Source organism: Natrix helvetica (genome assembly GCF_964273705.1).
Source record: "Natrix helvetica genome assembly, chromosome: 2".
NCBI classification, from domain to species: Eukaryota; Metazoa; Chordata; class Lepidosauria; order Squamata; family Natricidae; genus Natrix; species Natrix helvetica.
In genome coordinates this window covers 136008505-136027358 of record NC_138552.1, presented here as the reverse complement: position 1 = coordinate 136027358, position 18854 = coordinate 136008505, and positions in this window count along the sequence as shown.

Below are 18854 nucleotides of genomic sequence, written 5' to 3'. Positions count from 1 at the left end.
AATGTAACTTTGAATGGTTACTAAATGAACTCTTGTCAATCGAGGACTATCTGTAGTTCAGATTAAAGTAATCCTGGCTTCTACTTAAACAGGTCAGGTGTATATTTAAAATTAGGAAGTTTTTTAAATGTTCAGTATATATTCAGTATATTCAATTCAAACTGCCTTCCAGAATGTTAAGACCGTGATGCTGTAGCCTACATTGTGAAACTGATCTTGGCTTTCGTCAACATGACATCCTTTCAGGTATTTGAAAACTTGTCTCATATCCCCATTCTGTCATTGTTTCAAAGCTAAACATACCCAGCTCTTTTAACTCTCTTCATAGGATTTGCTATTTTTTCTCCAAACACGTACCCGTTTGTCTGAATCTTCTTAAAATGTATTCCCAGAACTGATCACAAAATTTGAGTCGGCTGCTGACCGGTGTTGAACAAACTGGAAATATGAGTTCTCAAAATTTGGCAACTTTGCTTCTGTTGTTGACCTGGGAAAGATATCCAAAGGCAGAATTGCTGGGATGACAACATTATGCGTTGTGGTTCTTAGAATGCCAAAAAGGTTTGCTCCTCTGGCAACTAAGGGATTTCTGAAAATTTCCAACGCATTTTTAAATATTTTTAATAGGCTAACTTTTCCTCATCCAGCTTTTCTCAAACAACTTTTATGAGTGGACAAATACCACAGAAATACATGAAGCTTAAACTGTACAGAGGGCAGCTAGCCATGTTTTTCTTTTTCTCTGAAGGGGATGATAGCATGTCTATTTTGTCACGTGTTGAGACATTAAGTTGCTGACTGGATGGAAATAGGAGAAGTAGGTGGTGATTGGTTAGAGGTTTTCAACACTCCACTGTTAGCCAGCATCTTGTTGAAATGAGCAACTGATTTGCAATCTTCAGCCTTGCAAATACATAGACATATTGTAGCGGTGCTCAAAGCATTGTGAGGTCTAAATACATTTCACCGTACAGATTGAAAAAAGAAAGGTAAAGACGGGCTTAGAAAAAGAAAGTTACCTGAAATGTAATTTATATTCTTCCTGAGAATAGTAAGACCAAGCTGATGTTAGATAACGTACAATAATATCCATTCCGACAACCCTTTCTAAAAAAATGGGACGGGAGCATTTCCTCCTGAAATTTAATTTATGGTTCTATGGCCATTGCTTTCTTAACATTGCTCTGTCTATAGAAAGCTTTCAAAGTGACTTCTGAAGGGATCTCCAACACACACTATTTCTATAAGATCAAGGTCAGCATCCTTTTCTATAAAACTTTTCCCAGTAATATGCAAATGATTCAAGGCGGTAATGAAGAAATGTAGCAGATTGAAAGAAGTTCTTTGGGTGAAAACATTAACTTGTTTTTCTTTTCTTTCCCAGATTAAAAAAAAAATGCTTGCATTAAAGCTGTGATGTTTGTCTATAGATGCTGTTCTCAAGTGTGGGGGTCTGGGAACTCCTGGGAATTCCTTCCAAGGGGTCCATGAAATTAAAGACTTTAAAAATTCTCCATTTTAATTTATAATAAAATAAACATCTATAGATACAACTCACATAAACCAAAACAATAATTTAAGGTCAATCATTTTTGAGTACGTAAGGAGGTCCTGTGACTAGAATGTTTGAGAGCCACAGGTCTAGAAAAAAAAAATTAATGGTTTGCAATTCATGCAACACTGAGAGCAAACATCAATATGTGAATAAGAAATATTCACCATACAATACAATACAATACAATACAATACAATACAATACAATACAATACAATAGTAGAGTTGGAAGGGACCTTGGAGGTCTTCTAGTCCAACCCCCTATTCAGGCAATAAATTTATAATACTTCTTTCAATCGAGCTACTTAAATTACTAATAATGAAAAATGAGCTGATGAAATAACTTCAGTTAATTGTGCTGTATAACATAGACACAAAGCTACAGCTACCGATATATTTGGTATACCATACATACACACACACACACACACACACACATATACATACACACATACACATACTATGTATCTGATGTTGATTCATCATAATTATTCTCTATCAATCTCTGACTTATTTCTGTATACTTCTATATTCTTGTATACTTCTATATTCTGTATACTTCTATAAACTTCTATATTTTATATTCTTGGACCACCAGCAAATTTTTCTCTTCAACTTCTGTCTTGACTTTCTGAAGCATGTGCAACAATGTGAATCTCTAAAATTTCCAGAGAATACACAGTGATCTGTCTCACGTACTTATGCTTCTATTGAAGAGGAAAGGCCAATCATTGTGACTTCCCAGTGCTGCTCGCCTGAAGAAAAGAAATTGACCAGGGACCTCTGTTTGATGCTTCCTACAGAGAAACAAAAACAGAGAAATTGGCTGTCAAATTGTAATCCTTTCCCCAGTTTATTGTCCATCTGAAGGGGAAAGGGGAAAATTCTGGCCATGATGCTCAGATGTTATCAAACTGCTTTATTAAATGGTCCTTTACTACCTTATTTTCGGACTCGTTTTTCCCCTCTATCTGACCTTTTGTTTTTCAATGTGTTTTAGATCATTGGATGATTTCTCTCTTGTCTTGCAGATTGCCAATCACAGGTTTTTGTCCTATGTCTGCTAATGAGGTCACTGAAAAAACCCACTAAAGAATTATCCATCATAGTCAATAACACATTCCAAAAGTCCTTTTTACAAAGTTTGGCTAATCATAGAAAATATAAACTACAGGTATTTACCAAAAAATGTTTTTAAAAAATTAACTAAAGCATTTTAACTACTGTTTATCACTAAACTGTATGACAATATTTCCCTGTCTTTGACTTTTTAGAAGGCATGAAGTCATTTAGACATCACTGAAACAACCCCAAGATTTGCTGTATACATTTTCCCCTTTAATTATACGCACTAGCTGTTGTTTCTCAAACACCATTCCTCTCATTTAAAGATTTATGACTTTAGTTTAAATGATCAATAGAGTCTACAAAGTAGTTAAGCCATGAAGCAGCTGCGCAGGGTCAATTAAAATCTGATCTTCTCAGTTTCCACAAAGTGTTTCTGCAACATTTGCAGAACATGAAGAATAAACTTACAGGTTGACCTCTGTCAAAATGAAATAGGGTACCAATGAATTGATTCATCAATCCTCTCCAAAAATTGCTGAAGATATATGAATGTTCTACAAGGCTTAGGAAGACTTAATTTCTCTTAACCATTGAGGTAGAACTTGCAACTTACAAAAATGATACAGAAAACGTTTTAGGAGAGCGTTTATGTTTTGGTCTTGCACTGAGAAGCAGCAATCTCTCTGAATTCAACCACTGGAAGATTAAAACTTAGGAAATAGTGAAGAACTTGATCTATATTTTCAGATTGCTTTTCTGATCTGTTGCAATTACTTTAAAATTGGTGACCATCTCCTACAGCATTCATAATCTCAGTGTGCTATGTCTCATCTGAAAAACTTGTAAATATTCCATTTCTTCACATTACTAATCAAGGTATTAAAGAGTATGAAGCCTAGGACCAAATCCTGTAGCGTCTTGAGACTGCTGTCCAGTTCGATGAAGAACTATTCAGTTGTACTTCAGCAAATACAGCTCTTAAATCAGTTGTGGATCCTCCTGAAAGACATTTAACAACCTTGTTCATTGGAATGCTACAGGATATTCTTCCAAGTGCTTTGCAGAAATCAAGATACATTTTGTCCATAATCCATGAATATGAGATCGTACTGCATCCAGATGCAGGGCAGCATTCTATATCACAAAGTTGCTAAACTATAATATCCTGCCTCCTATATGGCAGCTCAATAGACAGTATTGAAATAAGACCTAATTAAAATCACAGAAATGTCTGGCATGAATAATTGATCCCTCATATACTAGGTTTTACATGATCTAAACCACTTTGTGTGAAGGGGCACCTCATTGGGTACATTTTCAAAAGCCTTTCAAAAGTGTTAGGCTAAAAGCTTTTTCTGCGATAACTACTTTGTTTTTAACTTTGAGTAATGTTTTGAAATGGTCTGTATGTGAGGAATGCAATTTGAAGTGACCCAGATAGACATGTATCAACTTGTTAAGAACGAAACCTTTATTTTTCTCTTTTATGAGTAGGCATTGCATTTGGCTCACTCTATGTTATTATCATGATAGCTTTTTGGATCAAAAGCAATTTCCCTAAAAAACACATATTTCCTTTCCTGCAAAGAAGACAGCCAGAAAAAGAAATCAAATTTCAAATTTAATTCTGGTACAAAATGGCATTTCTCCCAGGTTCAATCTTCCAGCTTTTTTTTTTTTTTTAAAAAAGACATTCTAAACCGACATGTCAGATATAACATAGATTGGATAGTTATTTAAAGTGGCCATTGTGTAAAAGAAGGCATGACTTCAATTTGCCCTCATCACAGTAATACCAATTAGAGAAATAAGTTTAAAATGGTTTTCTTGGCTAGCCAAAATGATTGGGGGTGGGGGGGGGGTGGGGGGAATCTGCTTCCAATGAAATTGACAGAACTGTTGCCAAAATGAAGGCTAGCTTATTGGTAAATAACAACCATTTCCCCCAGTCCACCCCCTAAATGTTTTTTTTTTAATTTTACATTTAATAATTTTTGAAAACTTTCAATTCCTCTTTTTTAGTTCACTATTCCTCTGTGTAAATTTTGGATAAGAGCCTTGCGTTAAGAGCCTGACTTCTGTTGGTACTTTTGAAGTATTGTGACACTGAAACAGATAATTTGCTTTATCTCAAGGTTTGTTTGGTTGGTTTTTTTTTGGTTTAGCATTGGGTTCACAATGTGGCAGGGATGGGTTCCTGCCAGTTCTAACCTCTTCTATAGAAGAGGTTCCACAAAACTACAGTGCCATTTAGAACCGGTTCCAGCTCCCTCCCCCCACCCGTCCGCACATCATCAAGATGAAGAGCGAGAGGAGGAATTCTGGGAGTTGAAGTCCACAAGTCTTAAAGCTGTCAAGTTTGAACACCCCTGGTGGTTTTTTTCCTAAAGGGTTAGGGGTGCAAGGGTCTTGTGACGACAGCTTTAAGACTTGCATGCTTCAAATGCCAGTTTCTGAGCCAACATTTTGGTTGCTAAGCAAGAACGTTTTTTTTAATTGAACAAAAACACACAAAAAAAGAATCATCCTTCAATACATCTTGTAGAAAGCATGTCGATTAGTTACAAATAACTTTCGTGCATTTCTTCCATAGTCATTACTTGTAGTTCATATTAGATTATACACTTTGAATCAAAAATCTTTATATATCTTACTATCAATATACCACAATTCTCTTTTTTTTTTTTTTGAGAAAAAGTTTTATTGGTTTTTTTAACACATTTATAGGGAAAAGGGTAAATGGAATGGTTACAGATTTTGGCAGTAGCAAGTGTGACAGACGCCCCCTCCCTCCAATCTCATAGGTTACATCCATATATCAAGCATTAGTCCATAGTCATAAAAGATCAGCATATTAATTCTAGAAATAAAAATTTTTTTCAATCAGCTTATATTGTTATAATATATAATCTAGATATAATTTCATTATTACTTTCGGTTTGTTTATAACATTGTGGCTTTCTTGTTCATTTTTGTGATCTGAGCTTTCTTGGTATTGCCTCTTCCCTCCCTGCTGGCAGAGCTCCGGCCCCTCCCGTGTCTTGTGTGACCATTGTGGTATCTTCTGTTTTTTCTAGGTTCGCTTTGTTTTTTTCCATAAAGGCCTGTGCCTCTATGGGTGTGTTAATTCTAATTCTTGTCTCCTCCCAGAATATCAGCATACCTTCAGGCATCAACCATCTAAACCACACCCCCTTCTGGTATAATTTATTCGCCAATTGCGAATAATTTTTTCTTATCTCCCTAATTTTTTTGGGAATCTGTTTTAGAATGGCTATCTCCCTATCATGGTATGTCAGTGTTTGCCCCCTTTGCACACCCAGGATTTCATCTCTTGTGCTTTTCCTAAGGAATCTAATATGAACCTCCCTGGGCACATTGTGTGTTCTGGCATATACTGAGTTCACTCTATAAGCCAGATCTATCTCCCATTCCATCTGTTGTTTATCTTTGTGTATGTATTCAGCTAAAATATTAGTCATTATGTCCCTTATATTTTCCCCATCTGTTTCTATTACATTTTGGAATCTAAGATAGAAGGACATTCTCTCAAAATCTGTTTTCATTTGTTGGGTATCAAGTTCTTTGTTTCCCCTCTGCAAGGCCTCAACCCCCCCTCTCGCCTCCGCCACCCCACCCTCCACAAGGTCCAGTCTCTGTGAATTCTTATAGATTTGCGCTTGATTTTCTTTGATTTCATCTTTCATTTCCCTTAGCTGTTTCTTAATTTCCTCTTGGCCCTGTAAAATTTGTTGGAGCATTTGTTGAAAGTCTATCTCTGTAGTCTTGGGTTGCATCAATTCTGTTATCTTTGACTGTGTGGCTGGGCTAGATGTTGCAGATGTTGGAGCAGAAGTAGCAAAGCCAGGTTTTCCAGGAGGTGGTCTTTTTGGAGACATGGTTTGAAAAGCAAAGGGATCAGTCACTGTAGAGACTGGGCAGCTGGAGAAGAAGAGCAGGCAGACGAGTCCAGGAGACAGAGAATCCAGACAGATGGGAATTTCTTTAGTCACTCTAGCAATAGGTGAAAGTTTTTTTTCTCCAAAGGGTTCAGGGAATCACAATCCACAAGAGATTCTTCTGGGTGACTCGGAGACAAAGACCGGAAGCCTGAATTTTGAAGGTGGAGTCAGATTTCACAGTTCACAAAGACAACGGAAGTGTGCCATCTTGCCCTGCCAGTTTTGGGCTCAGAGGCATAGCAAACTTTTAAAAGTTCAAAAAATTCTCAGTTCACCCATAAGTTCTGGATCTAGGTCCAAGGAAAGTCACTTTTATAGGGGTGAGGCATCATTAGTTGGCTCTCCCCCTCCCTCCTTCCCCTGGGGGCGAAAGCAAAATCTTTTCAAGCCGCTTGTCCAAGGGGGGGGGGGAATCCCCCTCCCTCTAGCCGCACCTCCAGCAAAAGTCCGAAAGAAACTTTATTTAAAAAAAGGCTGAAAAGTCCATTAATTCAAAAGAAAGGGAATGGAGGAAAATATACCACAATTCTCATTTGACTACAATTATTTGAATGTGCTTCTGCCTGAAATATTCATACTTTAAAACACAACCACATAATGGCATTTGTTGGCTATTTCAAAAATCCTCCAATCACATTACACTTTTATAACATATTCTGAGTAAAAATCAATTAATAAAGTTTCTAAGCCTTTCCCCCCCTTCCCCTCCCAATTCGCTGTTTAGAATTTATATCCAAGATGCTTTTACCAATACCAGAGCATGTATGTATTATTAAACAATATCCATTAACATTTCCTTCTTGTTATTATAATTAGCTAAAAGTCATTTACTATTTATTTACCAATCCTCTCGTCAACGCCCCCTCCCAAAAAAAAAACATTACACCTTTATGACAAAACCTAAATAGAAATTTATTAGTAAAATGTATAGGTCTTTTTCCCAGGTCGCAATTTGCAATCTATATCCAGATTTCTTTTACCAGTTTAAAAGTACATAGTATAAAGCAAGAGCATTGTTAAGTGAATCTCATCACAATCTATAAGTTGGCCACTCCCATCCGGTCACATGGCTGGAAAGCCACTCCCACCAGGTCACATGGCCAGCAAGTCACTCCCACAAAGCAGGCCACACCTACAGAAGAGGTTCTAAAAAAATTTGAAACTCACCACTGCAATATGATATGTGATTTTGAATGAACCAAATCAGGAAAAAAGAGTAACATAAGTGATCAGATCTAGAACTAAACAAAACAAAACAGGGTTCTGTTTTACAACTATATTAGATCCAGGAAGTTTTGCCAATCAAAAGGAAATAATTATAAAAGGTTATAATTCATTCAAGTAAAGAGCGAGCAACAGATACCTTCTACCCTTCTTTTAAAACTAAAATAAGATTGTTATTCTTCCTACTTAACAAAACAAGCTTTCAGTGGATTTCTGGGCACAATGCAAGGTGGCTACTAAGGGGAGGAGAAGCCCTTTTCAGAGTTACATGCCCTTAAATTATAAAGCACATGGTTTACTTTAATTGTATGATTTTTTTTCTTTATATTCTTAAGAATTTGTTGGAGCAATATATTCTGCTAAAGATATATCCACTTACACATGCAAAATTTATGGAGCAGAAAAACTTATTACTAGCTATATGTAAAAAGTAAGGGCAATAATAACCAAGCAAAATTAACATTAATGCAAATGAATTGAAGCCTACAATGAGTGAATTACTAGAAGTCTTCTCCCGTCAGAGAACCCAAACAGCAACTCACGTGCTTATCAGGACTGTGATTTAACAGGAAAATCTGTGTCAAAAACATTATCAGTTAACTATAAATAATATACTCTGAATGAAACGTAATCACGACTAATCTACCATTCACCTAACACAGGAGTGTCAAACTGGCGGCCCACAGGTTGGATGCGTGATGCGCAGGCCACGCCCACCCCAGCTCAAGAAAGAAAAAAAACATTGTGAAACATCACATGACAGCAACCTGACGCTGTGAGTTTGACATCCATGACCTGATGCTAGTAGAACCAATTTGTGATGGAACCAACCTTGAGTTGCTTATTTTAAGGGAACAGCAATCTCTCTGATTATTTCCTGGTCAAAAATCTGAAATTTTACAGTACTTTTTGTTATGGCATCATGTAGACTATATATTACCAAAATTTTCTGCAGAAAACTGTTTTTTCCTGAAACGAAATAGCAGTAAGTAGCGAGCATCAAATTCCTGGTATACTTTAAAATTCTTTTTCCTTTCATTGTTGAATGTCTCCAATTTTGTACGCTATCTTGTGCTTTCATTCTGTTAACGTATTTGAGGCCTTCTCCTTTTTGTTTCCATTGAATATTTATATTCCCCTCCCCCATTGTCAAGAAACTCTGGTTTTCTATCTTCAGAAAAAGCGTGCCTTTCTTCTCATTTTCCCTGATGGACTCATAATTAAAGACATAGGGTGGGGTGGCCTATGCATCTAATTGAAGCATATCATCAAGGATTGCCAGCACCAAGCTGAATGCATTACTGTGGTATCTAATTATCACATTGATTGACGGAAGGATTTTCTCTCTCTTCTTTGCAGAGGTAAAGGCCCATCGGACAGATTACAGCCTTGCTTTGAAGTCAGTTGCATACATACGGAATCAAAGATCCAGGACTTCCCAGATGTATTTCGATGTGGCTTATCCCTGTCAGCCATTTCCTTTACTTATTTACTGTAGGATGCTTTGAAGTGGCAGAGCATTTTCCTATGCTGCTAGGGCATCTTAGGAAGGGGCGATAGGGTTGTGAATAGTTCGAAAAGCACGGAAGAGCGGCTTTCTAGCAGATTTTTTTAAAAAAAAAACTTGTTAGAGAATTGATAACCTATTTTCATGGGGTGAGTGGGTAAGAAATACAATCATCATTCTGCCTTAGAGAATTGTACTGCTAATTTCCTGTATAGATAACTGGGATTCCATACATTTTTTTTTACCATTGCTCTTGTTCTCTTGTTCTAATAGCAAAATGTATAGCTCGCATACTTATATCCAGAGAAAAAGTCTAAACACTTGGACTGAATATAATGATATATTTTCAGAAGCAAAAAAAGATTGAGGGGGGAGGGGCATTTGAGAGGATAGACATTGTTATATACCCAGGGCAGGTAGTCCTCAATTTAAAACCACAATAGGATCCAGAATTTCAGTTGCAAAGCAAAGTAGTTGTTCAATGAATCACACCCAATTTTACTTTTTTTTTTTCAGTTGTTCAGTGAATCACATATTCATTAAGAAAATCCAGCTTCCCTGGTTGACTTTTCTGGTCAGAAGCCATCTGGGAAGGTGGCAAATGGTGTTGACATGAAATCAGGCATCCAATACCTAGAATTCCACATTGTATAAATTCAGTTTTGTTTTCCCTGAGAAAAAAAAAATCAGCACCCAGTGTAGATTACAGGTGATTTTACACACTGAAATGTGCAAGTTGCATATTTTGGCTTCTGGGTTAATTGCAGTCAATTACTATGATTGGCAACTACTTTGTTCTCTGGAGGCAGAAAAATAGCCCCTTGGGTTGCTACAGTATCAGACACCTGGTTTCTCCATAGTCAAATGCTTACACTTACTTGGTTACCTGTGATGTTTTTTACCTACACAAATCCTCATCTTCTGCATTCCCTAATTATACTCTTTCCCAGACTCTTTGTGGTATTGTCAGACTAGCTGCCATTTGGTGTTCTTTCCATGTCAATGTATGAAGCAGCTGTGCAGGGTCAACTAAAATTTTCTTCCCCTGGGGAAGAAAGCTATGGCAAATCTAGACAGCATACTAAAAAGCAGAGACATCACCCTGCCAACAAAAGTGCGTATAGTCAAGGCTATAGTTTTCCCTATTACAATGTATGGCTGTGAAAGTTGGACCATAAGAAAGGCTGAGTGCCAAAGAATTGAGGCCTTTGAACTATGGTGCTGGAGAAGACTCCTGTGAGTCCCTTGGACTGCAAGGTGATCAAACTGGTCCGTCCTAGAGGAGATCAACTCTGACTGCTCTTTAGATTGCAATATCCTGAAGATGAAACTCAAATACTTTGGTCACCTAATGAGAAGGAAGGACTCACTGGAGAAGAGCCTCATGCTGGGAAAGATTGAGGACCAAAGAAAAAGGCGATGAAAGAGAATGAGGTGGCTGGATAGAGTTACCAAAGCAGTTGGTGTGAGCTTAAATGGACTCCAGAGGATGATAGACCACGGGAAGGCCTGGAGGAAAGTTGTCCATGGGATCACAATGGGTCAGACACAACTTCACAACTAACAACAACAACTGTACAATCTTCTTTTTGACAAACCTCCCAGAGTGGCTTCCTACCGGTTTGGCCCAGTTTGACTGAACCAGTAGTAACTTGGCGGCCTGGGTCGCTGGAACTGGCAGTGACCCAGGCCTGCCACGCCCCCGTACCAGTTCTCCTATGGCGCCGCCATCTTGGTTTTCTGTTCTGTGTATGTGCAGAACAATTTTCATTGCAGAAATGTAATTTTCTTTCCCTTTTTTAACATTTTGCTCACACACAGACCTTTTTAGATGCAAATGTGCACGCGCGCAGAGTGTGTGTTTGGCATGCACATGGGTGTGCAAAAAAATTTGCGCGCCGAACCAGCAGTAATGCAGGCAGCAACCCACCCCTGAAACCTCCATATATCAAAGCAAGCACTCCATTTGGATGTGCTAGCTAGCCAATATCATCCCAGTCACAACATTTAGTAGCACACAAAGTTCTCTACCATGACATATACTACTGCATTATTCCTTTGCATAATAGTCTAAGTTCCAAAGATATGTGTTTGCTTTTAAAATACTTTAAGGTTCTTTTAATTCAATGTATCAGATCTCATAACCGGACTAAGTTGCATCAAATAGTTGACAGGCCAACAGTAATTTTGGGGACTTTAATAATGAGCTATCCTTCAGACAAGAAAGTTTGCTCTTGAACTAACAATTGTACTGAGGATAAGATAGTGGTATGGAATCCATAAAATGGATGCACAGTGCTGTTTCTGAACTGACTATGCTTTCCTGGTGACTTTCCTGGTAACTTGAAAAAATGCTTTAATGTTTTTTAATGTTTGTATGATCGCTTTGCATTATATTTTAATTCTAGACCTCCCAGAATCACAAATATGAGATGGGCAGTTATGTAAATGAGACAAACAACCATCCATTGTTGAGAACTACCTTATCTATGGACTTCCCCCTCCAGCAAAAATCATACTATCCTGGTGTCTTCTCTTCCTTCATTGCTTTTTCTTCCAACTGAGGAGGATCTGTGTACAGATAGTCCTTGACTTACAACAGTTCATTTAGTGACCATTCAAAGTTACAGCACCTCTGAAAGAAAGTGACATGACCAGGGCCGGATTTAGATGAAAAGAGGCCCTAGGCTATTTCACTTATGGGGCCCTTTCACCTCCCATTTTTAAGTTTGTAAATTACATGAGAGATAATAAAATACATCATTACTGTGATATATATCAATATATTAAATGAAACATGTTGTAATTGGTACTAACCTTTATAAAAAATGTGGCATGGATAATAAATAAAAATAAAAGGCCCCTCTTGATCTTGAGGCCCTAGGCTGAAGCCTAGTTAGCCTATAGGAAAATCCGGCCCTGGACATGACCATTTTTCACACATACAACCTTTGCCGTTTCCTCATGATTTACATCTGGATGCTTGACAACTGACTCACAGTTATGATGGTTGCAGTGTCCTGGAGTCATGTGGTCTCCTTTTACAACCTTCTAAGCAAGCAGTCAATAGCAGATTCACTTAAAGACTATGTTACTAACTTAACAACTGCAGTGATTCAATTAACAAATGTGGCGAGAAAAGTTGTAAAATGGAGCAAACTCCCTGGACAAATTTCTCACCTAACAGCATAAATTTTGGGCTCAATTGTGGTCTTAAGTTGAGGACTACCCGTGTATTTCTGGTTTGCTTTATTTTCTCCGCTGTTATGAAAACAAAATTACAGGAAAGTAAAGAGCAGGACTGGGAAACAAAGCCGCCTTCTTGTTTTTGGTGTCTCCCAGCAGTTGCCTAGAAAGAGCATCGGCGAGTTCAAGCAAACATCCTCGCCTGGCTACATCAGAACAATGTGGTGCTTTGGAATGCTGATAGAACTGACAGTAAAAATGGAAGTGCCGAAACTGACAGGTTAATCAATACCAAGTGCAAGTCAGCAGTCCTGTTCCCTCACCTGTTTTTTTTCCTCCTCTAAGTCCCTTCACCCAACACAGGTGAGACATGCAGATCTCTCAGAAAAGAACAGATAATTCAGTGGGCTGCCAGTGCAAATAGTCTGTTTTTGCTCCTTGGGTTGGCAATCTTCCATCGGGGACTATGATCAGCATAACAGCTCATGGAATCAGACCTGAAAACAACATTCTGTGTACCATTTCAAGCTCCACCTGGGTACACAAAGCCAAAACTGTTCATTTTCTTCCCTGCTTTCCACATGTTAGGTTTGTTAACAGGGGCTGATCTCTATGTGTCCCTCTCAGTTTCCCAACTGACAGAATCTGTAAACGGTAACTAATAAACCCATTTTTATTTTAATCTGTTGTGAGAAACATAGGACTTGTTGGTGGTTCTTATTTTGATGGGCTTTCTCCCCCCTCCCCTCCCCCCTCCCCTCCCCCCTTTTTTTTTCTTTTTAAATGCTGCAGCTGAGGAATAGTTAGCATGAAAAAAAGGTCAGAATTAACCTCAGGCTGAATCTGACATTTTCTTCATTTCTGAGTAGATAAACTAGTATACTTATAAGACAAAGCTCTGAACTCATTTGAAAAAAAAGGATACAGTCCTAAATTCTAAATATGGCAAAGTGGCAAATATCCATCTTACATTGAGAGGAAACCAAAGGCTTGAAAACCTTTAGGGATAATATTGTTTTTTTTCTTCTTTTGATAAAATAAAAGTGCGGGTAATCTCCTAACCATTTGTTTAACAACTGTTCAAAGTTACAACAGGGCTGAAAAAGTGACTTATGACTGGTCCTTACACCTTATGACTATCAAAGTGTCCCCTTGGTCACACATGTCCCAAAGGTACTTTTTCAGGAGGCAACTGGTCTTTCTTGATTTTTTTCTTTTGAAGACATTTCGTTTCTCATCAAAGAAGCTTCTTCAGCTCTGACAGGATACTGGGAAATGGAAGCTGTCTGCAAGGAATATAAATCCTTCCATCCCTCATTATCCTGTCAGAGCTGAAGAAGCTTCTTGGATGAGAAGTGAAACGTCTTCAAAAAACAACAAGAAAGTCCAGTTGCCTCCTGAAAAAGCACCTTTGGGACAACTATGACTTGGCTGACTGAGAATCTCTACAGATGTTGGTCACAAAATCAGAATTTGGGTGTTGGCAACCAGCAAACATTTTACCATAGTTGTAGAAATCCTGGAATTACATGATTGCCATTTACAATCTTCCAGGCTTGATTACGACAATCAAAGTCAATGGGTGGACGCCTGATTTACTTAACGACTGTGTCATTTGCTTAACAGCCTTGGTGATTTGCTTAATGACCACAGCAAAGGAGATAATAAAATATGGTGTGACTCATTTAATGACCTCATCACTTAGCTATGGAATTTTCAGTACCAATTTTCATAAATTTGGAACTATCTAAATCAGAGGTAGTATTTAGCCAGTTCTGACAGGTTCTGGAGCACCAGTAGCAGAAATTTTGCCTCCCAGTGTCCCAGCTGATCTTCTTTTGTTGCCCTGAACAGGAGAATGGAGCTGGAAAGCATGTTAGTGGGGTGGGGAGGGAATGGGGATTTTGCAGTATCCTTCCCCTGCCACACCCACAAAGCCACGCCCACAAAGCCATGCCACGCCCACAGAACCAGTAGTAAAAATTTTGAATCCCACCACTGATCTGAATTGTTTTTACTGACAATTCATTTTGATTTATAACATTAAGATAGATGAGCAGCTTTGACTATGCAATAATTGTTTTGCATTTAGAGTGTTTATGAACTGAATTCCACTTAGTTGCTATTCCTGTTATCAAGAAAGGTTTGGTCCGTGGTGGGTTACAACCGGTACACCCCGGTATGGGCATACCGGTGCTTGCCGGAAGCACCAGGTACCGTTTCGGTATGGTGCTCCAGAGGGCCCACCGGCCCGCCCTCACTCCTTACTGGTATTTGAAGTTTTCAGGGCTTCCATGCACGCGCTTGGAGCATACACCACCTGCGCGACACTCCGCCAAGTAGCCGGAGCGTTGCGGAGGCATTGCGAAGGCATTGCAGAGCGTTGCGGGTGATAAGTACGCATCCGCACACTGCACACGTTCATGTGGTGGGCACCTGGCCCCGTTACACCATACCGGTTGCAAAGGGGTCTGAAACACACCATTGGGTTTGGTCTAATAGTTAAGGCACCTGGCTGGAAAGTGGAAGACTGAATTCAAGTCCTGCCTTAGCCATGAATGCCAGCTAGGCAACTTTGGGCCAGTTACGCTCTCTCAGGCCAAGTCACCTCACAGGGTTGTTGTTGCAGGGAAGAGAGGAGAAGGAAGGTGTACTGTTTTCCCCACCTTGAGTTATTTGTAAAAAAAATAAAATTAAGGCAAGATATAAATAATAAACACATACATTATTCTGTTAAATAAATGTAAGAGATTCCTTTTTCTTTTTTCATTGCCTGGTGAACTTTCTTATTGGAGGCAGCAAAGAGGTTGCAGCAGAATCATTGAAGATTACTCTTCCCACTTCTTAAAGTAGACACATGTCTTTGGTTGCAGGAATAAAAATACTTCCAGTTTTGGAAGCTCAACCAACGTTAAAAAAAAAGTAGAGATGCTAATATTGGTGTTGGTTACTAACAGAGATTATTTCAGGTTTGCAGTTAATTTGCAAATAGTTCTTACAGGACATTTAGTGTAAGTAAGGATTTAATTGAATAATTTATATGGTCTTCTGGCCAGGAGCTGAATGTGTGTCCTTCCTATGTTTATTTACTCTGTTGTTGAAGCAACTTTCCAGAGTGTTTTTTTTTCTCTTAGAGTAGACCTAAGCTTATGTTGAATTGAGAGAGAGAAGAGAGAGAGAAATTTACTAGCTGTCCTAAATTCTTTTATACAAAAAGAATATTGTAGGATGTGTGTGTGTGTGTGTGTGTGCAGAAATGGCTAATCAGGGAGGTAAAGCAACATTATTTGGAGAAAACATGCAATGTTTGGGACTTTTTAGTTTAGGGTAGAAGAATGAGTAAGTTAAAATGTATTTTATATGTATGTATCTATTTATGTATGTATGTGTATATATGTATGTATGTGTGTGTGTGTGTATGTATGTGTGTGTGTGTTTATATATGTGTGTGTGTGTGTTGTATTTGTGCTGATAAATAAATAAAGGGAGACTAGTATAGTCTTAGTGGCTAATACATCTGCCTAATATGTAATACAGCCCAGGTTCGAATCCCAGTAAGGGTATGGCTAGCTGATGAGAGCTAAATAGCTTGAAATAGATCTATACTAGTCTCCCTTTATTTATTTATCAGCACAAATTCAACACAAATATAAAAAGGCAACATTAAAAATATGGTTTTCTGCCTGGATGGTCTCCTGCAGTGAGCCGATAGACAGAAAGGGGGAGTAGTGAGTTCCCTCCCATATTTGGACATACCAGGGGTTGTAACACAAATACATACCTATTTCCCTGGCTCAGCTGATAAGGAGGAGAGCCTGTGGTTTAGTGGCTAATACATCTGCCTAATATGTGATACAGCCCAGGTTCAAATCCCAGTAAGGGTATGGCTAGCTGATGAGAGCTAAATAGCTTGAAATAGATCTATACTAGTCTCCCTTTATTTATTTATCAGCACAAATACAATAGATAGATAGATAGATAGATAGATAGATAGATAGATAGATAGATAGATAGATAGATGATAGATAGATATAGATATAGATATAGATATAGATATAGATATAGATATAGATATAGATATAGATATAGATATAGATATAGATATATCATTGTCTACCTGCCATTATTTTTCACAGGAAAATATCTTAATTTTAGGAACTTATAACAATGAAAAAATGATCTTTTTATGTTGATTTACATATGTCTTTGGGTCATCATGACTAACCACATTACTATCATTAATAACCACAATGAAGTGCATAGTGTTATACATGACACAGAGGACATGAACAGAGTAAAATCCAACATTTCCTAAAAGTAGTAGAACCTAGGATTGTCCATTGAAGCTACATAGTAAGACGGACCAGCTTCCATGCTGGCTGGAGAATCCTGGGAGTTGAAGTCCACACAAGTTGCCAAGTTTGAGAGAAACTGAAGGATTTCTTTGCATTCATTGTACAGTTTGACAACATGCTCCAGTGACTTTAAAAATTGATTAATTCAGTTTGCAGAAAATGAGGTTAATGCAATTTCTTATAATGACACTATTGTTTCTAAGACCACCAGCAGGCCTCATGCATCTGAATCCTTTTTTGTAACAAGCCATCATGGAAAGATACAGCTGTTTTCATAACTTCTGCTTTAATGTTCCTACAACATCTGATTCACCATTTGAGGAAACAAATGGCAGCATTTTACCAATTCAACACAGGTAGTCCTTGACTTACCACCACAATTGAGCCCAAATTTTCTGTTGTTCAGTGAGACATTTGTTAAGCGAGTTTTGCCCCATTTTGCGACCTTTTTTACTATAGTTGTTAAGTGAATCATTGCAGTTGATAAAGTAGTAACCCGGTTGCTAAGTGAATCTGGTTTCCCCATTGACTTTGCCTATCAGAAGGTCGCAAAAGATGATCGCATGACCTTTGGACACAGCAACGGTCATACGTATGAGTCAGTTGCCAAGCACCTGGATTTTAATCACATGATCATGGGGATGCTGCAAAGGTCATAACTATGAAAAACAGTCATTAGTCCCATTTTTCAGTGCTGTTATAACTTTGGTCACTAAATGAACTGTTGAAAAGCGAGAATGACATTTATTTATTTATTTATTTATTTATTTATTTATTTATTTATTTATTTATTTATTTATTTATTTATATTTTGTGTTTCTGAACCACCCATCTCCCTCCAAGGAGGGACTCTGGTCAGTGGTCAGTATAATATCAACACCCAAAGCCTTATGCCAAGTCCTGGGAGCTGATAGATGCAGGAATTGGTCAGTTGAAGAATTCCCTCTTTTCTATGTTAAGTTTGGTGCTGGGTTTTACTTGGAACAAGAGTTGGATGGGCCCTATTAGTATATCCTAATACTATAGAGCTCTCTAAGGGGACCAATTGGGAAGCTCTCTTTTGCTACTAAGCCACTCAGGACATATTTAATTTCCATTGGGCTTGTCAAGCTGATAAGCAACCTGAGCTGTATGGAGAGAATTTTGGCCATCTATACTCATCTGGTTAAGATCTTCCACTTTCTTGGTTAACAATATTAGAACTATACAACCCTCATTCGAGCCAAGAACTTTCTTTACTCCATGGGATGCTGCAACTGGAACATATCCAGGTAGTACTTTTGCAAAGACTGTAATGTTGCATAGGATTTTAGAAAGCATTTACATCTTTTTAAGTCACCCCAGTGAGCTGAATGTTTAAATCTCCATATGGAAGAGTTTTTATTGCAACTACTGTTGGATACCAGATGGGAATTCTAAACTGAGGTACAGGGACTGTTGCTTTATACTGTTTATTCTGAAATGCTGTATAGTTTGCAATGCTTGCCCCAGATGGATTCATAAATACATACTTTCCTCCTAAGCTCTTGAAAATGCCTTTTTTTCTATGTGAAGGGAAAAATGATTGAAATAACTGGCCCTTTATTGAAAAAGATCCACAATTTCTCATAAAATGAAAAGGGCTATATAACAACATTCCCAGCTTATGTTACTAATAGCGTGGCTGATATAATAACATAGTGATGATATTTGCCCCCCCCCCCCAAATAATAACTGATATTTTATTAGTTTTATTTATTAGTATTTTATTTCAAATACTGGAACTAAGGATTGTCACTTGCTTCACATCCCAGAGAAAAAGAATTACCAATGAAGTGTTAATTCAAATATATATTATATTATATCAAGTAAAATATTTGACATATATTTTAAATACAGTTGATGGACAATGAATCAATTTAATTTGCAAAATCTACAGAATTTAGCTACATTCAAATAATTCCACGCTATGACCAAGAAGATCAATATAATGCTACTTTAGATCTCCATAACGTCATT